This window comes from Zonotrichia albicollis, chromosome Z (assembly GCF_047830755.1).
Source record: "Zonotrichia albicollis isolate bZonAlb1 chromosome Z, bZonAlb1.hap1, whole genome shotgun sequence".
Classification (NCBI taxonomy): Eukaryota; Metazoa; Chordata; class Aves; order Passeriformes; family Passerellidae; genus Zonotrichia; species Zonotrichia albicollis.
The window spans coordinates 29,284,338-29,311,393 of NC_133860.1; the positions used below are offsets into that span (position 1 = coordinate 29,284,338).

The 27,056-nt window shown below is 37.5% G+C and overlaps 1 long non-coding RNA gene across 1 annotated transcript in view; it reads left to right on the plus strand.

Moving 5' to 3' along the window:
- The window catches only part of LOC141727109 (uncharacterized), a 101,176-nt gene extending 74,357 nt beyond the window's left edge, over positions 1–26,819 (plus strand). The window contains exon 3 of the long non-coding RNA XR_012578159.1: positions 24,228–26,819. This is a non-coding gene — a long non-coding RNA (uncharacterized LOC141727109). The remainder of the gene's footprint in view (positions 1–24,227) is intronic.
- The last annotated feature ends 237 nt before the right edge of the window (positions 26,820–27,056 follow it).

The window sequence follows — 27,056 nt, forward strand, 5'->3', positions numbered from 1 at the left end:
ACTTTGTCCTATTCATGGGATTGATTCAGAAAGTTCCCTGGGAAGCTGCTCTTAAAATACAAAGTAGTCCAGGAAGGTGGACATATTTCAAAAAGTAAATCTTGAAGGTGTAGGAGCAGGCCATCCCTACTTACTGAAGGAGAAGCCAGTGGGGAAGAAGACATGCCTGAGAAGGGGGCTTTCCCAGGAACACAGGGAAAACAAGAGGGTGCAACACCTTTCAAAAAAACAGTGTGAAACTCAGGAAGTATTTAGAGATATTAGATCACACAGAAAGAAAGCTAGTGATGCACTAACTCAGTTAGAGAGCTTAAACTGTCTGCTTTTATAAAGGATAACAAAAAGTGTTTTATTAAATAATATCAAAAGGAAGGGAACAAAAACCTCCATTCTTTAATGGGGGAAACCAGGAGGAAAACTTTGAGATGCTTAACACCTTCTTTAACTCTATCTTCAGAGTAGGAAGGACAACCAGCCTCCAGAAGTGGTAGACAGGGAAAAGTAGAATGGACCCTTTTTAATCCAGAAGGAAGTAGCGACATGCTGTGCCAGTTTGATGTTCATGTGCCCAATGGTCTGTGGGTCCTGAAGTGATAAGGGAGCCAGTGGAAGACCTCACTAGCTGTCCTTGGCCGTATGAGGGAGTTCAACATAACATAAACTAACTGGGACCATTGCACAGCTGGTGCAACCCCAGGTCAGGATTTTGGTACAACCCAAAATTCCTGAAAAACCTGGATGACAATTTTGTGGAACAGGTCCTAAAGGAGCCAGCTCAGAAAGATGCCCAGTTATTGATCACAGCTAGTGCAGTTTCATGAAAGAGAAGTCCTGCCTTACAAATCTGATTTCCTTTTATAACAACATAACCCACCCAGATAAACAGGGGAAACTGGTTGGTGTAATATTTTGAGATTTCTGCAAAGTGTTTGATACCATCTCTTATGGTATCCTTCAGCACACATCTGGATAGACACATCAGGGGAGGTTGAGCAACTGGCTCTCAAGGGTTGGGCACAAAGGGTTAAAATGAATACAGTGACATCAGACTGGTGTCCTGTCACCAGTGGGGTTCCACAGGGTTCCATTCTTGGCCCTGTGCTCTCCAGTGACTTCATAAATGACCTTTAAGGAGGACTGGAAGGCGTACTGATCAAGTTCACAGAGAGTACAAATATGAGAGCATCTGTTTATTCCCTTTAAGGCAGGGACAACCTGTGGAGAAACCTCAGCAAATCACAACAATGGGCAACCACGAACCATATGAAAACAAGGGAAAGTGCCAGATTTTGCTCCTAGGGTGGGGGAACCCTGGATGGATGGACAGACAGATTGGGGAATGAGATGCTGGAAAGCAGTGCCATGGAAAGGGACCTGGGGGTCCTGGTCAGGGACAAGTTGGACATGAGCCAGCAGTGCCCTGGCAGCCAGGAGGGCCAAGCGTGTCCTGGGGGGCATCAGGCCCAGCATTGCCAACCAGGCAAGGGAGGGGATTGTCCTGCTTTGCTCTGGGGCAGCCTCACCTCGAGTGCTGGAGGTACTGCAATACAAAAAAAAAAAAAACCCTCAATTTTGGGTACTTCAATATAAAAAAGACATTCATCTTTTAGAAAGCACCCAAATGCAGGCCATGAGGATGGTGAAGGCCCTTGAGGAGAAGCCATATGAGGAGTGGTTGAGGTCAGTGGGTCTTTTCAGCCCGGAGGAGACTGAGGGGAGGCCTCATGGCAGTCTGCCACTTCCTCATGAGGGGAAGAGGGGTGTAGATTCTGATCTCTTCTCTGTGGTGACCAGAAACAGGATTTGTAGGAATAACCTTAAGTTGTGCCTGGGGGGGTTAGCATGCATATGAGAAAAAGAATTTTCACCTAGATATTAACAGATTCCCCAGAGACATGGTTACAGTACCAAGCCTGACAGAGCATTTGGACAATACTGTTGGGCATAAAGTATTCTTCTTGGTCATTATGCTGAGAAGTTGGACTCAGTGATCCTTGTGGATCATCTTATCCTGTGATTCTGGAATTATTCATCAGTCCTTGCTAAATGGGGAAGTCTCAGATGACTGAAGGTGATGCCCAGTGTGACACACACCTACAAGAAAGGCCTGAAGGAGGATCCAGTGAACTGCAGGCCTCTCAGCCTGACCTCAGTGCCAGCAAGGCTATGGAGCAGATGTGGATGATCACACGCCATAAACAGGGCAACCAAAGCATCAGACACAGAGAGCAGGTTTGGGAAAGTCAGATTCTAATACAAAGATGGTGGAGGGGCTGGAGAACAGGAGAACATGGAGAACTTGTCCTCTGAGGAAGGGCTGAGGGAACTGGGATTATTTAGCCTGCAGGAGAGGTGGCTCAGAGGAGACCTTATCCCACTCTATAACTCCCTGAAAGAAAATTGTAGCCAGGTCCAGGTCAGCCTCTCCCCCAGGCAGCCAGTGACCGGAGAAGCAGATGAATTTCTTCACAGAAAGCGTAATTAGACAATACAGGTTTCCCAGGGAAGTGGTAGAGTCACCATCCCTGGAGGTGTTTAAGGAAAGACTGAACTTGGCATTCAGTGTCATGGTCTAGTTGACAAGGTGGTGTTTGATCATAGCTTGGACTTTATGATCTCAGAGGCCTTTTCCAATTTAACTGAGTCTGTGATTCTCTGGTTCTGTGATAGGTAAGTATTATTTGTATTGACACTGGAATACTTTTGCAAAACTTTAAAGTAGATATATGTAGATAGGCTGTAAGAACCTGACAAAAATTATTCCTTTTATTAGACCCACAGTGTCAAAATCAATTCTTCTGAAAATCTCAGTATTGATTCAGATTCATTCCAATTTTCATTGCCTATATTTAATAGGAAATATTATTTGGACTATTATAGACTCAAAAATTAGTATTTTGGTCCTTTTTGTTTAATTCCTGTTCTAGTGTTCTTCAGATATCCTTTTCCAAAAGCAAGGTCTTAGTAAAGAAAATTTGCCCTTCTGAATCACAGTGTACATTATTGAAATAGTACCTGACAAGCAAAATCCAGGAAATTTGAGTAAAAATCTGCAGAGTCCTATTCATCTATTAGTGAAGCAACATTTTTAGTCCAGGTAGTCCAAATTTTCCAAAGACACAATTGCTGCTGGAGAAGAAGGCTGACATTATTGGCTGTACAAAAGAAGTGTACATGTATGTGGGCAAGGGTGTGTCTGTGTGTGTATTGCGTCTGCATTCCTCATAATTTGAATGTGCAGGTTAACTTGGAAAATGAACAGGAATTTCAGGCATAGTTGAAACATGCAGATAAATACAGCACAACACACAGCGGACCAAATGGGAACTCGGCCCATCTGGGTCTGAGACTGATTTAGATATTTGGGACCTTTTTACTCTCTGTATTTAAAAGAAATCTCCAAGGTTACTGAAAGTTTAGCAACTTGGACTATCTGGTAAATGACAAAATATTTTTCCTAAGAAAATAAACATTTCTTGCTCTTCTTCCCAAGAGTTGCATAAAGATAGAACCTTGAAATTTAACTAATACCAAAGTCAGACAATAATTTACCTTTTTTCCAATGTTTACAAAATTCAGCTACACATTTATTTTCAAGAAAATTAATTTTATTCTTCAAGTGAGGAAAAAGACTTTTCCTTCTTCCTTGCCTTGTTCCTTTTCTCCTTCAGCAAGCCTACAATGAACTGAAAACTGCAGAAGTATCAGTTCCAGAATTTATATTTAAGATGTTTGACTCTGACTAGGAGCCTAGCAAGGTATCTGATGGGCCAGTATGCCCTTGGTCACTTTGGGATATCTTTAGGCTGTGTACTCTTTTCAGGAGCATGTGCTGTAGAGGATCTTTAATGCATGGCTATGCAATTTCTTTTAAAATATTTGCATGACATTCATGTCTGCTGGGCTTAACATTAGAATCCTTTACTCTTATTAAAAATCTTTCTTTGTCACTTAAAAAATAACCAGTATTTTGCCCCTGTACTACAAACTTCAGCTTGGTTTGTGGCTCTATTTTTGGTGTCATGCTAGGCAAATCATTTAGTAAGAATATAATTGTTTCATGATGCAGAAATCACCCTAACTGACATCACAAAGCTGATTATTTATAACGATTGTAGTGCAGAGCTTTTATATGTTTTTAAAAAACCCTGCTCTCTTCTACCTGGACCAACAGACAGCTTTGAGAAAATAAAACTTTGAATAGCTTTCTGGCCACTTTGAGTAGCTTTCTTTCCTTTTTCTGCTGAAGTTGTCACCAGTCCCCTCTGCCTGTTGAGTTTAGTGGGTGCAAAACACAGACCTTGCGTACTTAGAGAGGAGATATTTGGGGAATAATCTGGATATCTGTTGATCTCCAGCACTTTTGGTATACAAGCAGCTAAGGATTTTTTCAATCACAATTTATTCAAACTCTTTCCTCAATGTATTATTTTGATGTGTCTTTAAAGTGTAAGGTAGTTCTTAAAGGCGTATATTCCTATGTCAGTATTCTAGCTATTCTGTATTTCTTCTTCCTTTTGGGATGTATTTTCAAGTTCCATTAGTGCTGACATTTTAGAAAATGAAAAAAAAAAAGCACGCCTCAAACTGATTTTTGAACATTTGGTAGGGTATTTAGTACTCTACAAGAAATGCAGATGAGCATCAAGAAAACAAAAACCTGTTCTGCCTGTCGCAGCTAGAAAAAGAAATAATCCCCTCACTATTTTTCTAGTATTCCTTTTTCAAGAAAATCACTCTTTAGTTACTCATTTCTTTTCCCCATGGTCAGGTTGGCTGCATCTCCAAACACTTGTAAGTACTGTATGTTCTGACATATCCTGAAGTCATGCATTAGCACCTTTTCATTCAGCAAAGGGTGAGAACAGATATCTTTTGGCAGCTGACAGCAGGGAGCAGGAAGAAAGGAGGAGAGTGAAGCTGTAGGACTAGGACAGGGTGGTGGCCTAGTGGCTAGCATGGCTAATGTACCAGCTGTGAATAACCTCCTTTTTTCTGGTGGTTTCTTTTTTTTTTTTTTTTTTTTTTTTTGTACATCACATCCCCCTAACAGATGTCTCTCTGTCATTGTCATGTCCTCAAGCTATCCTAGTAAATGATTTGATTATAAGTGAGTCACTAAGGTGGCAATTGAACCTCTTCACAGCTCAAAATTGTTGATGTGTGCACAGATAGTGCAGTGTGTGGGTGTGTGAAAGAAAAAAGAGCAGGAGAGAAGGGGAATGAAGGGAGAAAGAGGGAGGGAGAGAGAGGAGGCAAAGAAATGTCAAGGTTACTTTATTTTGCCTGGAGAATCAAAAGGGAGGGCAAATTAAGGTGCTGGCTCTGTTTGGTCTTTTGGATATCCGGCAACAAGTCAGTTCCACCCTACTGGAGCAGATGTGCATATCACTTGGAAAAATTTACACATGAAGAATGCAGTGATTTGTATTGTATTTTCACTTTGGTCTCTGGAAAGAATATTAATAAATGTACTGAGAGACTGCAAAGTTTACCAATATAAATAATGTGGCATTTCGAAGTCTGTCAGTAAAAGTAATTGAATTTTTCAATGTAAAAATATGGTTTAGTTATAAATTGGAGTCATTCTTGACATCAGTTGGGCATTAGGAGATATTAATTAGGTACTGCTTACTTCCTCCGTCCGAATTCCTTATATTAAATGAAATATCAGGAAAGAGGAATTTGCAAGGATGCAATTTAGAGATTTTTATTCTTCAAAACAAGCTGCCTGATAACTTTTAGTGGAGATATAAATGCCTTTTCAAAAACATTGTCACTGTACTGACTGAAACATGCCCTTCCCAATATGAACAAAATATGGAAAAGCTAATCCATTATCATACTTTGTAATGATAATAAGCTAGTGTGAACAAGTAGCCTAGGGAAAAAGATGGTACTAGTCACCTTAAAGCAGAAAGAGAATAGCAAGTAATTGTACATTTTTACAGTAGGCTGATGACAACATTTCCTGTAACTTTGAACTCAGTTTGGCTGTCACTATCCTGGCAAGCATTCTGCATATCAATCAGAGTGTGTATTTCCTGCATGACATTTACAGCATAATGTATAAAATTTGCTTATGTGATCTTTACATTTATTCATCCTGTTTGTTTGTAAATATATTAATATTTAATATATATTAATATATTAAACCCTTCCATAAGGCTGTATTGACCTCTGCCTACATGGCATCTGCAGATTTCTTCTCTTTAGCTGCTGGATCAGCCATCCCTACCATTAATCATGGTGTTTTTCTGCAGAAGCTGAATGCAATCCTGGCACATAGCTTCACATAATTACTTACATTGAATCAAGTATTTCTGGGCTCATATGACTAATTATTGAATGCCTTTGCTCGCATTTTGATAGTTGCTCCAGTAATTTCTATAATCACCAAAGAGTAACTTGGCACCCCTTTTGTTTTATGTTCACAGAAGTCTTTGGGGGCAGTATGATTTGTGCTTGATCTCTGGCACTGTGTGCAGCAGCCATGCATGTTGGTCAGACCCTCTTCTCCTGGGTGATAGTTCTTGCTCTTATGTAATTCCCTCATGTTATAAATGATCAAATCAGCAGCCAAATTTGTAATAAAAAAATAACAAAGATTTATTAGATCAATAACATAAAAATGGGAATTTCGTAAAACCACCATGGCCAAGACAGCGTCAGCCCCAGGTGTTGGCGCTGGGTGAACCGAGATCCGACTGACAAAGTGTCAGCGTTCCCCCAGTGGTTCACCCCGACTGCTTCAAGCAGTTAGCTTTTATACAGTGTATTCTGCCTGAGGCAGGGATGACTGAACGTTCCTGTGTGTCTCTTCACATGTAGAACTGGTTCTATACATGAGCAGGAATAGACAAAAGTCCAGATGTCCAGAGGGATGTCTGAGCACCTCGGCAGAGCCTGTATTCATATGTAGCAGAGTGGCACCCGTCTGGCTTCTTGAGTATGGTAGATGCAATTTTCCCAGGTGCAGGTCCCTGTGAGTGGTTTAGACATTCCAAGGAAACTGGCAATCATGGCCCAGGAAGGTTTATTTCATACTTAACAGACTTGATATTATCTCAACGTTGTCCTTGTCTGGAAACTAATTGAATAAACATAAGGCTCTGCTCCCAGCCAGGGTGGTCACAGACGTACCTTAGATTCTACAATATTTTATACACATATATAGCATGAATTATCTATACCATATACTACAGCTCACTACGAGAGAGTTTTGATGTCTGCCAACTTTTTTAAAGTACATGCTTATCAAACAAAACTGCCGTTCAATTGCCCTTCTCAGCTGAAAGGGATTTTTTTTCTTAGCTCTTGAAATATTTTTTCCTCTGAGGTTTTTCCCCTTTTTATGATAAATGTTCAAGGTGCCTTCAAGAAGTACATAAATACAATACTCTGAATTATTAAACATAAAGACATAGTAAGTAAAGAGGGAATGAAATTATGTTGGAAAGTAGAGAATTAAAAATAGTATTAAAAATAGATCCTGTAGAATCCACTTACATCTTTGCTTAAGGGTAAAAAATACCTATCAGAGATACCTAAGTACTGGAAAAAAATCATCTGTCAGTGAACAATATGTACACTACACATATATTTGTCCACCTAAAATATTTATACAGTCTGAATAGGGCTTAAAGAATATGTTTCATACAGCTGCCCAGCTCACTGCAGCATCAAGGTTCTGCAAAAGCCTCAGGCTGACCCTACTTCCGTCTGCAATAGTCACCTCCTTTTTCACTTGAAAATAACAGTAAAATTACCAGCTTTGAATACTGGAGGCTGTATTTTAGACCATCTCTAGACCATCTGAAGGGGAATCTTGGTCCCTACTGTTGCTAGTACAAATTTCTGTGGAAATCCTGTCCTTTGCCACCTTCACATCTGCTATTTTTTTGTCTACAAGTGTTCATGTAACAAACATCATCTGTCTGTACAGCCTTTGACAAACTGAGTACATCTCCATTTAAAGCAGACATAGCTACATAGCTAAAAATTCATTAGTTGTTTTAATATGCCAGTAAATGTACTCAGGCTGCTAACCTGACCAAAATTCCCTGATGCAAAAAGGGGAATAGGTTTTTAGGGGCATTTTAGGCATTTTAGGTGCAGGCCTATAGAGAGATTAAAATGTGTGGTAAATTAGAGAAATGGAGTATCTTTTTGCTGACCTTATACAAATAAATATGAGTAATATGGTAGTTCACAGCTGCCCTAATACATGCACTGAAGTGCCAAACTTTAATACAGAAGCATTCTTAAACCAGTGTGCACATCATAACTTCTGTTTTTCATCATCACACAATGTCAACAAAGTGAAAAGTGTTTTTATCCAAACTTTCATATTCAATTAAAAAATTGAATATGAAAGGAAAAATATAATTCTTTTGACATGTTCTTATCTCTTTAGATAACTTGAAACTGTGTAATAAAAATGATTGTGTCCTCATTATCTATTACTTCACTGTTTAGTCTATGATTTGAATCCCTGACAGATTCCATACAACTAACCTGACTACTCTTGTGTTTGTTATGTGCAGTCCTAACAGCAGACATCTGTTACTGTACCGCCTACAGGAATGTCCTCTCTGTACATCATGTCATTTAGCTATGTAACATGGAGAACACCACAGGCACATGATTTTCTAGATGTGATGAATTCTGGTAGCCTGTCCTAATTCCAGATCTATTCCTTTAAAGATTTTATTTTGTTTCATTCACTTGCATCCTTGAAGATCCAAGCTGGGTAAGATGAGATACTTTGAATTTCTCTGGACCCAGGCTTTTACTTATGCCTTGCAGAAATAAAGGGAAAGGTACATTGAAATAAGTGTTGGTGAAGTGTGTTGGCATACAAGGAGTGGTGGAGTTGTTAAGAGCATAATGTAATGGTCCTGTTAAGCATTTTTAGGACAGGCCATTAAGAAGCATTTATGGAAATTAAGTCTCAAATTTTGATGAGGTGTGTAGGCAGTTTTTCGATGGCATCTGACACTTCCAATGATGCATGTGTGTAAATACACAAATATACACATCCACGGTAAGTGGACCCTTTGCTCTGAGAGAGCATTGTTTGCATCTTGTTTCATCCCTACTTGGCCCTGCCTCACTGATGTTTCAACTCTTTTTAATTGTATTTTGGTAGATCTCTGAGATTCTCAAAACTTGTTCAGTGAGCAGATGAATATTGTTATGGACATTTAAAAGATAATGAAGGCTTGGAAGAGTCAGGTAAGCCTTCCAGTGTCCTCCAGAATGTGTGAAATTCCTTGGAGTACCTGATTCCACAGCTGTTCCACAGGTGCTCATGCAGATCAGTTACAGCAGATAACACATGTTGCTACACCACATTTGTCTTGTAGCAGTCCTTTATTTTTCCACAGTTGCTTGTTAAATTTATTTGCATCCTTACACATTTAGCTCTTGGTAAAGCTGAGTGCATTGTGCTGGTGAAATCAGTCCTGACAAGGGCAATAATCCATATCCCTGAATACCTCTTAGCCTAATAGCATATCACATATATAATTATTTTATAATCTTAGGTGCATGCTGCAAGGATTTTCAGAACTAATTACAGTAGCATCTGTGTATCAGAGCTTGGAGTAGTTCGTTTTTAAATGCATCACAACATGTTCCTTTATATTTACATTTAAAGAAAGTTTGCCTGGAAAACTGATTAAATACTGATTAAAGCTGTATTCTGCTGCTTTGTGGTGTATTTCAGTACAATGTTTTTGATGGTAAAACGTAAATAAAAAACCAAATTGGTTCGTTCATCATATCTTTAAAGTAGTTAAAATGAATGACCTCCCTTTTAAGAAAACAGCAAAATAATGTTTATGTTTGAGAAAATATTTCATGGTTAAAATGTTTATTATTTTAGAGCTCATCACTATGTGTTCTAAATTAACTGAGACAACTCTGCTTGAAAACCCTTCCTTCTCTTCACTCTTTTCTGTCCTAAACTACAAAAATTATTAACCCTAGTAATATATGTGGGAACAAAGATCTTCGGTGGTCAGGAATGCTGCCCGCACAGTCAAGTATAAGAACTCCAAGTAGAGGAGTAGCTATTTATAATCTTCTCTCCCTAATAATTTGTCCTGTGTCACTTCAAAACAGTGAACTTCCCAAAGATCAAACACACTTTTTCCTTAAACAGCTCCTATTGTAAATATTCTAGCTATTATTTATTTTCATTTTCTTCCTGTTCTGAAACATACATATTTACTACGCCAATAATGTTTAAATTTTATTGGTTGAAGGAGAACTTACTCTTCTCTGTAAAGTAAGATTATTTCAAATAATAGTGTGTAGTCCTTTGATACTAGAAACTGGAAGAAATTCAATTACATAAAAATAAGAAAATAATTCCCCAACCCCAGAATTTGTAAAAGCTCAAAAATTTAACCTGAACAGCAGAGGCCAATCTAATTTGCCCTTTAGGTGAACTTTTAAAACTTTTAATGTTTATGTGGTTTGGTAATATGATCTAATGTGTTAGATTTATGCTTTATTATTCACAGATGGCAAAAAATATATATGCTTTCCCTGTACACACCAATTACCAGTATTATATTTCTTTCTTTATGAATTTATTATTCTTATTCTATAGAAAAGTGAAGATGTAATTATCACCTTTCAAACCACAGGTTAAAAATTTGTAAAAGTATCAAAGACCCATTTCAAGGCCAATTATGTGATGTTACAGCTTCACTAAGTTGCCTGCATTTGAATTAACTTCTCCACTCACCATAGGTCAAGCCTGCCCTGTTGAAGGTTTCAGGAGGACCTAAAGGTTGTGCTGGGCTGACAGAAGCATCCACGAGGAGATGCATGAGAAGCTGTGCAATAGGAGTGCAGTGAAGAAAGCCCATGTGTGTCACAAACCCAGTTTAGTCAGTTGTGAGGGCTGAAGAAGGAAACTATCAGTGTCCAGTGTGGCCAAACCCAAACTGTGAGAATGGCATTGTGTTTGACATTTCACTGAAAAAGTATCACAATATAATTCTGATTACACTTTCTAGATCCCCCCTTTATAGTATTCTTTTCTTGCCCCCAAGGCAAGGAGTATTAAACACCTATGATGCTAAACATTTCTGTTAAGTAGCCTTCTTTTCTATGTTTCAAAAGATGAGTCTCTTCAAGCTAAGGGGTTTGACAATGTTATTTAATTTCAGTTTCTACTAAGTCTGGCAAAGTGTGCAATTCAAGGTCATGTTTTGTAACACAGGATTCATACTTCTGGAAGAAAACAAAAGGCAAAACCAACCAATCAATAAATAAACAAACAAACAAAACCCTCAAAACCCAAACCAAAATAAACAAACAAAACCAAAAACCAAACAAAAAATAATAGCGTATTTTTTTTATTACATTTAAAAATTGCATAAGATGATGGGAACAAAACTCCTGGAGAAAGACACCCCTGCTTCTACATTCAAGTTTTATTCTTCTTAACAAATTCTATGAAATAAAATCAGAAGTGTTTAAATCATCCTTGAAAACTGGATACAATTATTATGAATTTAAGATTACTTACAAAAGTTTTCAGTATAATTTTCAAAGAACTGAATTTCAATTTCAGTTGGCTGCTTTACATTAGGGTAGCTTTATTCCTGGAAAAAAAAAACCAAAAAAAACCTTCTCCTTCAATTGGAGCCTGACTTATATAATGTAAAAAAATACCAACGTTGTAATGACTTTCGAGGACCCTTTTGACCACTGTGCCTTTTCAGAACAAAAAGGAGACCCATGTTTGTCTTTCTTAGAGTTTCTCAAAAGGCAGCCACTTGCCCAGATACTTTGAGTTAGACCACAAGAAAATAAATTATCAATGTTTGCAAGTATTGGAGGCAAAATGTAATTGTAAGAGGACTGTCATTATGAAAAGACAGTCTCATGATATATAAATATAAGGCATCTAAAAGAATATAGCTTTGAAAATAAGCAAAATTTGCCATTTTCCTGATAACTCTTACATCTAAAAATGCAGAAACTGAAATAAAAGCATGTGTTGGAGATGCAGACTCTTAAGAAAACAGGAAAAGAAACACACAAAATATGATTTCAGGGAGAATTGAAGCCATTTCTTCAAATATTTCTCAATTAATTTATTTACATTGTCTTATACTATATATAATAGACTGTTTCTTTTTCCTTTATGTTCATCACAGACATCATTCCTGTAAAGTATTGTGTATGTATGGTGTTGGGAAAATGTCAATTTTCAATCTATAATTTTATTATTAGACAAAAATATTACGCTAAAATTATTATACTATTAGTATTTTGCTACTTGTCTATATATCAACCTATGCTTTGTACATAACATTGCATGATATTAATATCTCTTTATAGGAAAATAAATATAATTTAATTTTTCACATGACGATATTCTGGTCTTCATCTCACTTTTCTTTATTTTTCATTTAAAATTCAGCCCAATTAATGTCTTCTGTTAAAAAACATATTTTGGTGGAATGATAGGATTCACTGTTTAAGCTTCAAATTCATGTTTCTTCTGTACAAAGTAAATCCATTATCAGAATAAGTATTTGCCTGTAAACCATATAAAGTTAGACAAAAGATCTAATTGCTTGGCCAGTTACAATTGATCTAGTTCAACTGATATTTGTGCAAGAAAATCTTATAGGATAACTGATTAACACAGATTTAATTAAAATGCAACATATATTTTAAATACTAACCAGCATATTTCTTGCTGCAATAATTTTTCATTGGATTATGAACATATGACAGAATACTTTCAGAGTAATGGGACAAGATCAGATTTACCTGAACTGACAAGAACAAAAAGGTTTAATGAAGTCTGGAAAATGCACTAAAGGTCACATAAGAAGAACATCGCCTCAATATTGAAAGTCATTTGCAATTAGAAGCAGAAGTAATTGGATTCTTGTGATACCTTCTTCTTTTCTTTCTATCTGACACACATGGACATTACCTATGACCCTGGATTAAATATTAATAAAATGCAGATTTAAAATATTAAAACTTTACATTCATGTTAATAAGTACTGTCAATCTGTTGAGACTCAACATATGGCTAATTTAAGAGTTAAGATCAGATGTTCATAATTCTCCAGATTACCAATGACTTTTTTTTTTTGACCTTCAGCATTTCACAGTGGAATTAAAAAAAAAAAAAGTCAGTATTTTTCTGAGGCACCTGGGATCATATTTTCAGTGTGATCTGAGATCAATAATGCTAATAATTACTATAGACAAGTAAAATTTTTTCATTAGGATAAATTCCAGCCTGTGAGGTAAGAAGGTGTAATTAATTAGAGGAAAAAAGGACTGTGATACTGGCAAATCCTAATATTAATTTGTATACCTGTATCATTCAAATGAAAGTAAAACAGAACAAGTGAAGTTCCTTTTCAGATATTTTTGATGGTTTTATGTTGCTTTGTGTTTGGATTGGTGTTTTATAAAATCTTGATGAAGAATAAAATTTATATGTCTATAAAAATATATTTTAGCATGACACTCCAGATAAGTGTGAATAGTAATAGATATTTCTGCATTTCTGCAATTTCAGAATATTTCCTCAATTCTTTTCAGAAGTTTAGGTTCTTGATCACTAACAAACTCTTCAAGGTTATAGGATGTTTCTAATATGAGTATTTGAAACTGGAACATTAATGTTAAAGATTTAATATAAACAGTGACATGGCCTTACAAGTGAGAAACAACTAAGAAATGCAATCATGGAAGAAATTAAGCTTGTGGAAATTACAGCAAAAGCTTGGTTTTGTTTAAGTACAAAACCAGATGTTTTGAAAGTTGGGTCTGGTTTCCCCTATTTCCTTCTATTTAAAAGAGTTGATCCAGCTTTACAAAAGCAGCTGTGTTTCTCTTCTTTAATTCCCCATCTTGTTTTTCATAATGGGATCTGAACTGCCTGGGTTATGACTGGTTCTCAGCCTCTCTGTTGTCTCTGAATTCTGGACCATCTGCTAACCTGGAGATGGAGAAGGATTGTGTGGGCAGGAACACAACAGCCTTACATACAAAACACACAGATATGTAGCAGGGTGAGGAGAGATAGTAAGCTTCTATCTCCACAGCTGTTATCCTCACTTCTCATATAGGAAAAAATGAGAAAAGAGGAAGCCAGTGTTCATTAAAAATACAGTTTCAATTTTAAGCTTTCAAAAGGAACTCATTCTAAGGTGAAGGAACTACACCCAACCATTTTCTTTTTTTAACATTGAAGGATTTTATGTAAATGCCTTTACTCCAGATTCAGTCTGAAATATTTCAATAGCTGCTTTTTAAACTTTTCTACTTAGAAAATTGCAAGAGACTTTTAAGGATGACTGATGTCAATGACTTCATCAACAATTACAATTTTATAAGTTTCTTTTATAAATGTTTCCAAGGGTTTTCATAAGACCATTTTTCACTTTTGTAAGGAATTTTAAAAAACATTTTGATCAGTTCCCTGTGTGCTGTTTGCTTAATATTAGGCAATACATCAGTACTAGAATTAGTCTTAATCTTCTCAATCTTAATCTTTGTTCTGGCCTTTAATGCCCAGCTCTCTCTGTACCAACTCTACTAAAAGCATTTAAATCAATGGTGTTATACATTTTTGACAAGTGAGTTTTAGTTAAAGGGAACACTAGTCAAAAAGTATAATCTGAAGTATTCTGACAGGCAGACAGAGTTTCTTCTAAAATACTGTATATCCTGCACAATGTCCTCCCAGTAATCAGTGTTGCCAGTTTTCAAATGGTACCATATAGGTGAAACTGGTGTCAATAAATCCTTTGAACTTTGGGGTACTCACTGCCAATGGTCTTTCTTCTTCTGTTTCTATGGAGATTTCAGTTAGTTCAGTAAAAAAAGTTAAGTGAATTTTTGTCATGGTTTGAGCCTGGCACAGAGCCAGTGCCCCCATGAAAATGCCTCACCCTGGTGTCTGCTGTGAGATGTGACCAGGAATAAGCAAAACAGGCTCCAACTTAAACATAAATAACACTTTATTACCTAAAACTACAGGAAAAAATAGGAAAGACTATAAGGAAAAGAAAAAGAAATTGAAAACCTTACAAAAACCACTTTTCCTCCTCCCCACTCCCTGACTTTCCCAATCCAATACATTCTCTCAAAAAAAATACCAACTGCCCAGCCTTGGCCCCACACGTTAGTATACTCAAACTACAGTTCATGGAGAGGAAAAGGAGTCCTTCTTGTTCCATAGGCTTTTCCTGGAAACAGTGAAATCCCGGATGCTTCTTTGTCACTTTGGCACCGCCCGGAAAGTCCATTTCTGCCGCTTGTGACATGTTCCTTCCATGCTCAGTGCTCTCACCACTGAGACATGGCCAGAGCTGCTTTTAGGGTGGTCTTTCAAGGATGCCTTGTCTCACTCCAAAAAGGCACAGTCTCTGCTTTTGGGACAACTGTCCCCCCCATATATTTCCAACCCCCTGGGGCCGGGGGGTCCTCACAAATGAACCCTCCTGGTTTTGAGGCACTGCCTCCCCCTAAATGCAGTCTGTGTCACAGGAACAACTGAGTCCATGGCTACAAGAAAACGTCCAGCCCAAAGGCCACTCCAAATCATCTCTCCCCATCCAATCATCTCCACAAACTCCGGGCCAAGGTCCTTATCTCATATCATCTCTCATCTCCCTTCTTATTCAGCTTCGAGGAGGATTAGCATTTTCACAAGGCCCCAATCATGCAGGAAAGGGTTAAAAGTTTTCAGTCTCTGTCTGTCGGTCCCGGAACGGCTCCCACGCATGCTGCCCACACGCTGCCGCTGCGGCCGGGCAGTCTTCCTCCCCCTTCTCGCTGGCTGCTCTCCTGGGGGGGGGAAAGGGGGGCTGGCTGCTCGAGGGCTCGATGTCTCTTGGGGCTCCCCCACCCTTCCATCCTTGGAGCCCCCCCGAAGCCCCCTCAACCCCATTTCTGTCCAGGCCCTGGGCCTACCACGTGGCTGGCCCCTCCCCCGCCCAGCAGCAGCGGGCCGGGCGAGGGAGAGAGGTCTGAACTCCTCGGCCGACGATGTCCAAAGAGGAAGTGCCAGGGCAGTGCCTTGCTTTTAACCCCTGTGTATTCTCGGAGGTGTGTCCAAAACCCACTGGCCACACCGGACGCCAGTCTCAAACCCAAAACCTTCATTGGTTTGACCACAGCTTCCCAGAATTCCCAACTTCTTCCTGGTCAAACCATGACACTCCACCCTTCACCTCCGAGAATACACTTTCTAAAATTATCAACAGAACTACAAAACACTTCTACACAACAATACCTTAGATTCACTATGACTATTCATCTACCTTAACTTAGTACTTGCTTTCCTTATTCTTCTTGGTCTCATCTCACAGCTTTACCTCATCATTCTCCCGTGATTCGATTCCCGGTCAGGGAACCAAAAAATGTCATGGTTTGAGCCTGGCACAGAGCCAGTGCCCCCATGAAAATGCCTCACCCTGGTGTCTGCTGTGAGATGTGACCAGGAATAAGCAAAACAGGCTCCAACTTAAACATAAATAACACTTTATTACCTAAAACTACAGGAAAAAATAGGAAAGACTATAAGGAAAAGAAAAAGAAATTGAAAACCTTACAAAAACCACTTTTCCTCCTCCCCACTCCCTGACTTTCCCAATCCAATACATTCTCTCAAAAAAAATACCAACTGCCCAGCCTTGGCCCCACACGTTAGTATACTCAAACTACAGTTCATGGAGAGGAAAAGGAGTCCTTCTTGTTCCATAGGCTTTTCCTGGAAACAGTGAAATCCCGGATGCTTCTTTGTCACTTTGGCACCGCCCGGAAAGTCCATTTCTGCCGCTTGTGACATGTTCCTTCCATGCTCAGTGCTCTCACCACTGAGACATGGCCAGAGCTGCTTTTAGGGTGGTCTTTCAAGGATGCCTTGTCTCACTCCAAAAAGGCACAGTCTCTGCTTTTGGGACAACTGTCCCCCCCATATATTTCCAACCCCCTGGGGCCGGGGGGTCCTCACAAATGAACCCTCCTGGTTTTGAGGCACTGCCTCCCCCTAAATGCAGTCTGTGTCACAGGAACAACTGAGTCCATGGCTACAAGAAAACGTCCAGCCCAAAGGCCACTCCAAATCATCTCTCCCCATCCAATCATCTCCACAAACTCCGGGCCAAGGTCCTTATCTCATATCATCTCTCATCTCCCTTCTTATTCAGCTTCGAGGAGGATTAGCATTTTCACAAGGCCCCAATCATGCAGGAAAGGGTTAAAAGTTTTCAGTCTCTGTCTGTCGGTCCCGGAACGGCTCCCACGCATGCTGCCCACACGCTGCCGCTGCGGCCGGGCAGTCTTCCTCCCCCTTCTCGCTGGCTGCTCTCCTGGGGGGGGGAAAGGGGGGCTGGCTGCTCGAGGGCTCGATGTCTCTTGGGGCTCCCCCACCCTTCCATCCTTGGAGCCCCCCCGAAGCCCCCTCAACCCCATTTCTGTCCAGGCCCTGGGCCTACCACGTGGCTGGCCCCTCCCCCGCCCAGCAGCAGCGGGCCGGGCGAGGGAGAGAGGTCTGAACTCCTCGGCCGACGATGTCCAAAGAGGAAGTGCCAGGGCAGTGCCTTGCTTTTAACCCCTGTGTATTCTCGGAGGTGTGTCCAAAACCCACTGGCCACACCGGACGCCAGTCTCAAACCCAAAACCTTCATTGGTTTGACCACAGCTTCCCAGAATTCCCAACTTCTTCCTGGTCAAACCATGACAATTTTCTACAACTGCCATGTCCAGCGATTGTAACCTCAGGGACTGAACTAGTTTCTTGAAATTGCCAGAGAGACATACCCAATATTTTGGGTGTAGGTTGTTAGCCTTGAGTTAAGACCAAAGTGGAGAATTTCTGTGATGAGGGAAAGTAGGATGACCTGTGATGAGGAGAGCTCAGGAACTGTTTTGTATTTAACACGCACATTACTAAGCAATCAAAAGTAATCACAGTGTGAATTATTTTCCTTGCTTTCACTGCAAAATGAACTCATAGCCCATGAAATTTCAATTCCGTTTTCTATAAATGTAAAATACATGGCATCTTTTTAATCAGAAATATGCTTGTTCTTTCACCTGCAAAAGTCAGGAGAGAAGGTAATTTTCTTTCTCATCTCTGCCAGGTCTTGGGGCTCACAGACCTGAACCCTCAAATTACACACTCTGCTTTTACCAAACCAGACAGCTTTGAAGCAAGGAATTTTGTTGCTACCCTTCTTTTCAGTTTGAACTGTCCAGCATTATAGTAAAATTTTGCTACATCTACTGCCTGGATTTTCTTTATCAAAACCACATATTTCTAAGGTCACTGCTGTGTTGATACACAGGAAAGATTTGAAGACTGAGCCTTGGGCCTACCTGCCAATTCAGAGGGGGCTGGAGTATTAAAGAGGGGACCGTAGAGATTCAGGCGATGTTTGCTTTTACATTCCCCTGCACCTATAAGAAAATTTGTCTGTGTTCACTTCTAAGGAAAGACTGGGGAAAATTTTACCCAAGTTACAGGATACATGTTGGGGCTTTGATGATAAACATGCTGGATGTATACACTTTCTCTTTGCTATATTAATAATGTTGCACTAGCTTTGAAACTTTATCCTGAAAACGATAATAAGCTTAAGAAATTTATTAGACAATGACATTTACTGGTTCATCTGAAGGAAAATAAGAACATATTTAATTAATCTGAGGGAAATTCAGAAACTCTTTAACAAATGGAGAGCAAATATGAGAGACGCTGTTCTTTCTTTAATTCCTGAATGAATCTGTGCCTCTTTTAAAGACATAAATGTGTAAGATCATTTTTTTATCCTTACAAATAACCAGAATTAATGCAGTCATCAGAACTACAAGTAAATAAACTAACTGATAACTATTTTAGGTACCTTTAAAATTGATATGGTAAACCAAACATTTAAATTTAATTTCTATTCTAGATAATCAAGAGCAGTAATTAAACACCAGGTCCCTTAAATCATATTCTATCACAGCCTTCATGTTTCCCATCACACTACATATGGTCCAATTGTTTACAGATGACAAAAAAAAAATCCCTGCTCAGATGTTAAATCAAGATGTTTTCTTCACTTTCAAGTGGTAGGCTGGCAGCCAGCTTTTACAATGAGCTATTCTGAGTTAAAAATTAACAAATAAATAAATAAAAATAGAGCAAATCAACACCAAAAGGAATAGAAAGGAAGAGGTTTGACATTAGGCCTCTCAATATCAGGGCCTTCCAGAATGAAGCAATTTCTAAAGTGTGTATTCAACTCTGTGTCAGAATAATTTCTTGGGAAGTTTATCTTTTTTGTGCACATTAGATGCAAGGCTAGAAAAATCAAGAGGGAAAAGTTTTATAGTCATAAATAGGTAACGTGACTTCAAAGCGTAGGCAGAGTTTTCCCGTTGGTACTTTGGCAGCCTGAATTTCATAGTCTTAAATAGCAGAAGATTAAAGCATATCAGGGCTTGACTCTGCCATAGTGACACTGCAAATTTAGAGTAATTCCTTTGTATGCTTTTCTGAAACAAATACAAGTACAGAAAAGAAACAGGGTCAAATGCAGAACTTTTACAGTGCAAATATTACGGACATTTTTATGAGGTTCTATTTTGGAAAAAGAAATGGGGTCACAAGTTCTTGGGCCATGGAGGACAGGAGCACACACTGAAACCTTTAACCTCCAAATCTATCAGAAGACAATGTGTTTTGAGTATGCTGTGTCCAGCTTTTTTCAATATATTCCCACAAGGGAGGGAAAACAAAGAATGAGTTGGGGTCCCAACAACAGGAACATAGTATGATCAAAACTCATCTGTATTTTTATTTCATTTTGTATCACAAAGTCAGCAGGATTAATGTGCTCTGCCTTATTTTGATTCTATCCTTTAACTTCCCCAGATGTTTGAGGCTGTTTGATGCAAATTTTTGAGCTATTTGTTTCTGATTGTCTGGAAGAAGTTGTCATGTATAAATTTAAGGTTAAAACTGTACAAAAAGTATAATTAGAACAGAGGGTTTTGATTGTGCAAAAGGGCTCTGCTGAGGCAGTGGAAATACCCAGTTCCATGGGCTTCTGAAACTGATTTTCCCATGTGACTGAGGCAGTGACTTAAAGTGTACTTTCAAATGAATAAATCAAAATAATTAAATTGTTAAATACATGATGCTTTTTAGTTCATTTGGTGGTGAAAATAGCCCTTTATGTAGCAACCTGGAATGCTGCAAAACTGGCTTTTTTTAGATTCTCTATTCCACAAGTCTTTCTTCTGAGGCCCACAAAATAAAAAATAACTAAATTAACTACACAAAACCCCCCTGCCTTTGCTGCGCTAGTCTGCTGTCTAAGCCTTGAGCCAAGTTACACATATTTCTCAGTGTAGTTTTCACTCAGAAATGTGTAATTCCAATTCATAGGCAGACTATGACTGCCCAATAATTGTTTATTTGCGTAACTGGCCCCATGATCCTGAGCACCTCCTAGGTCAATTTTTTAAGGCAAGAGCAGGAGTTTCTTCCCACTTGGCAGACACAATTTCTGGGGATGGTTACTGATGGGTAAGAAAATTCTAGAAGGTTAATGAATTTTAGCAAGCTGTTGTGGTGACAAGCTCAAACTTACACACTTGAGTGCACCTTGATCTTGCAAAATATTGGTGCTCATGTTTTCTGACACAAGGATAAATTGGGTATTATTACTTAAATAAGTAACATTATTACTTATTAAATAATATTACTTATTAAATAAGTAATATTATTAGTAAAATAAGAAAAAGTATCTATATTAATTGCACCTGAAATTTTCAGCTGTTATTTAAGGGAAGTCAGAATGACAATGTCAAATTAGCAGTATCAACTAATTTATCGTGGACAACTTTTTTGATAAATGAAAAAAGATATTAATTACAGGCTTGACAAATCCTCTTGCTCTGATTTCTGTGGATGTATCGTAGATATAACATGCATAAACCATCAGTTTAAGGGCAGTATCTGCAAATTAGTTAGATATTTTCTGGCTTTAGAAACAGAAACAGTGTTATTTCAGTGATTTGGTATTTCAGTTATTTCAGATATTATTAACAGTGATATTTCAGAAGATGATTGCTGTTTTAATCTCAACATAACAATTAGGAACAGAAAGGCAACTTTTAAATGTCAAGAAAATGAACACACTATGTAACAGAAATCTTAATGTTATTTGAAAGAATGAAAGGAAATAAATAAAATATAAATTTTATAATAAATTAAATAAAAATATATAACATATCAATATAAACTATAAATAAATTTTATACTATTTCACACAAGTCTCAATAGCATTTTAATGAAGGCATGAAAAAATTCCTCAAAATATTTAATGTCTTGACTTAAAGGACACAGAGGAAAATTGAATTATAAGACTTTAAGTAGTCCACAACTATGGCCATGCACAATCCTAAAACACTGCTCACATAACAATGTGGTAAGATTGCTAATGAACAAATTCAAGGTATCTCTAAAACATTGCATATCTACTTCTAGATCAGCAGATGAGATTTGTATTTGCATTCTTAATATGTAAAGATTGAAATTAGGTATATGTCACAGTCAGTGAAGAATGTAAGCTGATTCCTAGGTTCTCTCCTTGTGTCTGTCCCTTACATATGGGAAGTACAACTTAATGGTTTTGACTTTCAGATTATCTTTCCTGAGGTGACATGCACTTAATTAAACAAGTGAATATTTATTTGCTTCTCTTTCAACAGAAAGTACTAAGTTCTTTTGTTTGATGTGTGTTGGTTCCAATTAAAAGTTTGTGAAATTTTTTGAGCTCACCTAATGAAATTTATAGATATTAAAGGACAGCTGAACTATGACAAAAGTCTCACCAGTAGCCTGCAGAGAGAATACAACAGGAATAAACTATAATGTAAGGGAAAAATTCTGCTTTATCACTGGATTCTGTTTGAACAAACATTGTTGTTATCCATCTAGGTCTTTGTGGCATTCACATTCTCTGAACAGAGAGAGATACAATTCACTCTCTCAGGGTTTTTTTCCTAGAGAAGCACAGAGAGAAGAAAGAGAAAACAATTCTTATCTCTACTTGCTTCTCCTTGTTTTTGCACATGTGGAACATGTCAGGAAGATTGTTTACCTGAAGTGATTTGTCAACTGGATTCTGCTAAGGATTGTTTTGTTTCCTTGGCCAATTGAAAAAAGCTGTGTCCTGGCTGTCTGGAGACAGTCATAAGTTTTCTTTAGTATTCTTTAATATTCCTTGTAGTATACTATATATATATATATATAGTACACTACAAAGTATATATACCATATAGTACGCTTCTTTAATATAGTACAGTATAATGTAATATCATATAGTTTAATAAAGCAATTGTTCAGCATTCTGAATCAACACCAATCATTCCCTGCTTCAGGGGCACCCTGCTTTTCAATAGGTCTTCAAGTGCATACCTGTAAGGACATATGGGTTTTCCAAGAATGATTAAATAGGCTATGGCTCGTTATGTATGTGTTTAAATGGAGATTTGTCTTGTCGGGATTGAGAGGGAAGACAAGAAAGACACAGCAATCACAAAAGTAGATTTTTGCATCTCAAGTATTCTCTCTCTCCTGCTCTAGCCACAATTCTTTCTTTCTGGCTGGTCAAGGTTTTAAGCTGGAAAGCCAGATTCTGATTTGATCTTATGAAACATTTCTCTAAGTTTATGCAATCATGAACAAAAAAAAGGTAAAATAGATGCAAAAAAGTTTGTGGGATAAGAATGGAAAGGAACCTTTTGCACCTAACAGATTGGAGGGACTGAAAGGAAAAACAAAATCCTGGACATTGTTATGACACTTTGATAGCAGAGATTTTTTACCATTCTGTACACCTAGAAGTATAGCTTGTCTTTCTGCATTATACTGTTAAGTTTCCCTTTTGAAGCTTTGGGAGTTTCAAAAGGAAACTAAATCTAAACTTAAAATGTAAGTTGCTGTATGCTTTCAGGCATAACTTCATGAACATAGCTTATGTTTGTAAGCCCTCCAAAAGGGTTTGGTATATCAAACTTTGAAAACCAGGAAATTAATTAACCCTTACTTGTTATTTGTAGGGCAAGTCTATCTAAACTGTAAGACTGAAAAGGATTGTAAAGTACAAAATTAGGGCTTGGGCCATAAAACCTTTAAAAACAGAAGATTAATTTTTCCTTAGATGTTATTTGTAAGGCACTTCTACATAAGATGTAGGATGGAGAAAACAGTTATATGGCAAAAAATCTGCAAAGCCTTAATATAAGATGTCATTTATATAATATTGCATGTAGTACAAATAAAAGTGATACTTACGTTCTAATTTTTACTTCTGTTTTACACAAAATATGAACACATTGTTGTCCCTTGGGAAGGAAGCGTGTTTGATTTTTGAAAAAGACTGCTTAAATCTGTTTATCCACCCTCTTCAGTTCGTAACACACATAATAGCATGAGAAAATTAATTTTGTTGACCAAAAAAGCACAGGAATATGAATGTGACAGAAAGGCAAATAAAAGGGTTATTATGAATAAAGTATTAATTAGCAAAATTAAGCCAAATGAAATGCATAATAAAAAGCCAAGGACTGGATCTCAGTCTTTACTTCCCAGTAGCAACAGGTACCATAACATGAGAAAACTGTGTAGCCAAACCTTATGAAAATGCAGTTGAGGAAGAAGTTCACTGTAAACATGGAGCCAAACTATTTGGCCTGCATAGAAAATATGGACTCTTCCTTTTTGTTTTTTGAATAATTTTATAAAGTTTTGAAAAATACACTACATTCAGTTGACTTAGAAAAAACCAGCCTCCTCTGTTCCTTCCCATTTTTAAGAAATACTTGATAAAACTAGCAGGTGATATCTCAAATCTTCTGCAACAACCTGATTTCTAGAGGTTGGATACCTAACTTCACCAAAAATCAGATCCAACACAGAGACTTCAAATACTCTTTGGGCAAATCAAAAATTAAAATAAAAGACAAGTCTGAGGCTAGACCTCTCCTTCACAAGATAAACATATCTAAAGTCTCAAGGAGTATTTATTCCTAGTCTAGAATACCATAAAGTGTCTAGAATAAATATCTGCTATTTCCAGTTTTCCATTTCACATACCACTTGCATATCTGCATTGAAAATTAGTATTCAAGTAGCTTCTAAATCACTACACTTTTTTTTCCAGATTTAAGTTCTAAGAGGAAGAATTCGCAAGTCATGCCACTGTGTCCTGGAGTAGCATCTGTGCCTGCACCCATGAAGAAATGCACAGGAGGCAATGGAAGAGTGTGAGGAGCAGGGAGCAGAGTTTTGGCAAAACCTAAAACTGGATATTGTCACCCAATATTTGGAGAGGTCATAGTGGAAAGACAGAATTTGAGTTTTGTCTGTGGACTGATAAGTGATATCTAAAGAGTGACTGTTGCCTTAAAAGTTGTATAGTATAAATTAGCCAATTCAGTTTTAAGATATGCATACCACTTTTATCACTAGCTTTTATTGCCATTATTAAGGGCATATGGTACTGAAAATTTAAAAAGAAGAAACTTTTGTAGATCACCTATTTCATCTTTCTGGAAATTGTGAATTGTTCCCTGCAGTACATTTTCAAGTTCTTTGTTAGTTTCCAAATTAAAAACAGAAGTAATGTGTGTAAAAATATTAAATTAACATTTATTTGACAATAAAGTAAATTACATTTATATGTTAACTTCTCAATTAGCTCTGCAAAGCTTCCTTGGGACCACTATGCTCTTAAATCAGTAATGTATTTTTATGTTGCATTAAAGATATATACAAACTTTGTGCTAAGGAAACAGCACTTTAATTTTCTTTTTAAGTTCAGAAATGGTGGATTTTTTAAATATATATAAAATGGTGTATGATAGAACTAGAAACTGGTTCTGTTTATAAATGAAGTGGGACTATACACAGAAGCAACTGAATATTTCATCTATTCCCTGACAATGTGCGGCTACACTTTTCCTGGTAAATTCTTTGCAAATACAGTAACATCTTCATTTTTGACAAGAGCATTTCACTTGAGTTTCATGAGTTCTGCACTCACTTAAGTTATTGTATGGCAAACAGACATGAGACTTTTGGTTAAATATAACACAGCTTTTTTTGGTTAAACACAGACTTTTTGGTGCTGTCTTTAATGCTATAAAAATCTACTCATCTATAAAAAACTAGTAAAGTCCAAAGCTGTGCTCCAGTTGAGTGATAAGATTAATTAGCTGAAACGACCATAGAACAGTCTTGATCTTCTCCAGCCACTGTCAAGAAAGGCGAAGTTAAAAACTTTGGAGACCTTATTTCCACCAAGACTCTTTGCTGAGATAACTCTCCTGTACCTATTACAGCGTAATGAAAAAGATTCCAGAAGTAAAAATAAAACCCTTTTATGGCCTCTAGAATGGCCTCTTGTCAATAATCGTATGTAGATATTTTTGACACCTGTAGGAATACCTGGGTTGCAATTTCTTACTAACATACCCAACTAGGATCCCCTTCTTGAATGATAATAATATGTTCATACATGTACCAAGAGGTTGCATGTATTTAATGAAACTTCTAAACTGGTTGCTGCAGTTTCTCCTTATGCAGACATAAGCTACAGGATATATCTGCCAATAGCCACGTTAATTCTGGCAGCAATTTGTCTGAAGATGTGTGTTCCTGTATGTGTAACAAAGAAGCCATGAAATTTATTTATGAAAAATAATTGTTTGCTACCAATCTCAAAAGTTATCTCATGGATGCCCTGGTGGATTGTCTGATGGATCTGAAGTGACAGTAGCATAACACACCCTACACAGACCTACAGGATTTGTAGACCAAATTTTAAATTTTGGATACTTCTCTAGAAAATCAGTTAATTGAGTGGAAGAATAAGTTATTTCACATATTGTAACAAATAACAAGACACAAATGTGCTAAATGTAGAAATGAAAAAACAATATTTTCCCTCCATTTAAATTTTTATCAGCAAGCTTCCAAATTTGATCATTTTTTGTTGCAGACCGGAAATATAATTACTCCATAAACATTACCATGAGTCCTATTAATTCTGAATCTTTGTAGAAGTCTGGGTACTTTTAAGATCTCACAAGAAGATTTGTTAAAACATTTCTAGCTTGAAAATTTTTAAATACTAGACAAGAAAAAGCATCTTAGGAATATGGCCTGAAGCATGTGAGGTTCATCAATAACTATTGTTTTCTCTCAGCTCAGGTGGAGAAACAGTCAGGCTCATTCTAAATAGAACCAGTTCATATTTTATTCCTATTACATTTTTACCTTTGCTAAAATTCAACCTGATAATGTCCCCCAAAAATCATGGGATCACAAAAGTGTGGAACAGTGCTGTTGGATGTAACTCTGTAGGGCTCTCAGTGCAAGATTTTACAACGCTCACTTTCCAAAGTGTCTTGTGAATTAATCTCATGTTCCTACTCAAGTAATAAAAAAAATTAAACAGGCAATGTGTGTGGGAATACTGGAAAATGACCTAAAGTTGTGCTATCTTTTTCTTTTTAATTAATCCCGTTTCCCAACTCATTTTTACCATACACAAATGACTGATAGAGCAATGAAACAGGCCAAAATGTACAGTATAAATTGTGCATTTGTATGATGAGCTCACAGGTTTGGTAGATCCAGTGATACAAAGTTTTCACAATAAAAACAAAAATCTAGATTTTGTAATATCTAGGTCTGTCAGTCTACTATATCCTTGGGCTATTATTCATCCTTTCATCCATTAAAACAGTTGCCTTAGAGAAACTAGGGGCCTGGAGAGCCCTGGAAAAGTGTAAGTTCTGTAGCTTTTCTTGGAAGTCCCTACAAACCATCAGCAAAATTATCTACTTGCATAACTTGAGTGGTAAGTCTTACAAGACATACAGCTGAAATAATTTATAATTTAGCTTATCTAATTTTCTTTCTTCTTCTTAAGCTTATGATCTGCTGCAGAGTTGCACAGTCCTTCAGGAGTTTAATTTTTGATGCT